This window comes from Saimiri boliviensis, chromosome 2, assembly GCF_048565385.1.
Source record: "Saimiri boliviensis isolate mSaiBol1 chromosome 2, mSaiBol1.pri, whole genome shotgun sequence".
NCBI classification, from domain to species: Eukaryota; Metazoa; Chordata; class Mammalia; order Primates; family Cebidae; genus Saimiri; species Saimiri boliviensis.
The window spans coordinates 238181710-238183627 of NC_133450.1; the positions used below are offsets into that span (position 1 = coordinate 238181710).

A 1918-nucleotide genomic window follows, 5' to 3' on the forward strand; every position below is an offset into this window, starting at 1 on the left:
AACTAGCGTATCATACTCTTTGACCAAGTGAGGTTTATTCCTGTAATGCAAGGGTAGTTTAACATATAATAATTGATCAGTACACCACATTAATAGAATGAAGGGGGAAGCAACCATAATTGTCTCCAATGATGCAGGAAAAGTATTTGACAAAATTCAATATCCTTTTATGATTTAAAAAAATTCAGCAAGGTACCTCAACGTTATAAAGATTACATGTGAAAAACCCACAGGTGACATTATAGTTATTTGTAGAGACATAAAGTAGAACAGTGGTTCCTTGAGGCTTAGGGAGGAAATAAAGGGGAGTTATTATTATTATTATTATTATTTTTTGAGACGGAGTCTCGCTCTTGTTACCCAGGCTGGAGTGCAATGGCGCGATCTCGGCTCACCGCAACCTCCGCCTCCCGGGTTCAGGCAATTCTCCTGCCTCAGCCTCCTGAGTAGCTGGGATTACAGGCACGCGCCACCATGCCCAGCTAATTTTTTGTATTTTTAGTAGAGACGGGGTTTCACCATGTTGACCAGGTTGGCCTCGATCTCTCGACCTCGTGATCCACCTGCCTCGGCCTCCCAAAGTGCTGGGATTACAGGCTTGAGCCACCGCGCCCGGCCAGGGGGAGTTATTTTTTAATGGGTAGAGAATTTCATCCTTGCACAGGAGCCATGATGATCTTGTCTGTATCATGTCAATTTTAGTGTATGTACTGCCAAAATGAGCACAGGTAGAGAATTTCAGTTTGAGATAATGAAAAAGTTTCGGAGATGGACAGTAGTGATGGCTGCACAATACAAATGCACTTCATGCCACCTTAAATGGTTAAAATGGTAAACTGTATATTACGTATATTTTGTCACAATTTTTAAATGCCTGTGACACCAACATTTTTAAAAATGTATTTGTGGGCTTTGCAGACGCCGCCGCCGCCTGGAGCCTTCTAGTATCAGCCATGGTCAACCCCACCGTGTTCTTCAACACTGCCGTCGACGGTGAGCCCTTGGGCAGCGTCTCTTTCGAGCTGTTTGCAGACAAGGTTCCAAAGACAGCAGAAAACTTGTGCTCTGAGCACTGGAGAGAAAGGATTTGGTTATGAGGGTTCCTGCTTTCACAGAATTATTCCAGGGTTTATGTGCCAGGGTGGTGACTTCACACGCCATAATGGCACTGGTGGCAAGTCCATCTACGGGGAGAAATGTGATGATGAGAACTTCATCCTAAAGCACACAGGTCCCGGCATCTTGTCCACGGCAAATGCTGGACCCAACACAAACGGTTCCCAGTTTTTCATCTGCACTGTCAAGGCTGAGTGGTTGGATGGCAAACGTGGTCTTCGGCAAGGTGAAAGGAGGCATGAGTACTGGGGAGGCCATGGAGCGCTTTGGGTCCAGGAATGGCAAGACCAGCAAGAAGATCCCCATTGCCGACTGTGGACAACTTTAAAAAGTTTGACTTGTGTTTTATCTTAACCACCAGACCATTTCTTCTGTAGCTCAGGAGAGCAGCCCTCCACCCCATTTGCTCGCAGTATCCTAAAATCTGTGCTCTCGCTGCAGTTCCCTTTGGGTTCCATGTTTTCCTTGTTCCCTTCCATGCCTAGCTGGATTGCAGAGTTGAGTTAAGTTTGTGATTATGAAATAAAGACTAAATAACAACAAAAGAAGTATCTGTGTTTTTTCTGTTCCACATTTCTTTGGATGTGATGTTCTAATGAGCCAGGGGCACCTGTAAAACCTATTTTTAAAACTGGATAAAATCATGATTCTCATACAGGTATAAAATGAACATAGGCTACATATTTTATTGATTTTATCATTCTGAGGAAACTGGTCAGGCATTACAACTTCACTTCGAAGGATAAAGAAATTATGCACTTCAAGGTAGACGTAGCAGAAACACAACACCCCTGAAAAAACA

General features: G+C 43.8%; 1 non-coding gene and 1 pseudogene across 1 annotated transcript; one reads left to right on the forward strand and one right to left on the reverse strand.

The window, feature by feature from the left end:
- Window positions 1–618: 618 nt before the first annotated feature.
- LOC120366469 (U6 spliceosomal RNA) lies at window positions 619–726 on the reverse strand. The gene has a single exon (XR_005581128.1). It is a non-coding gene; the product is annotated as a U6 spliceosomal RNA (small nuclear RNA).
- A 188-nt stretch (window positions 727–914) lies between these two features.
- On the forward strand, window positions 915–1622 carry LOC120366390 (peptidyl-prolyl cis-trans isomerase A-like; annotated as a pseudogene).
- Window positions 1623–1918: the final 296 nt, after the last annotated feature.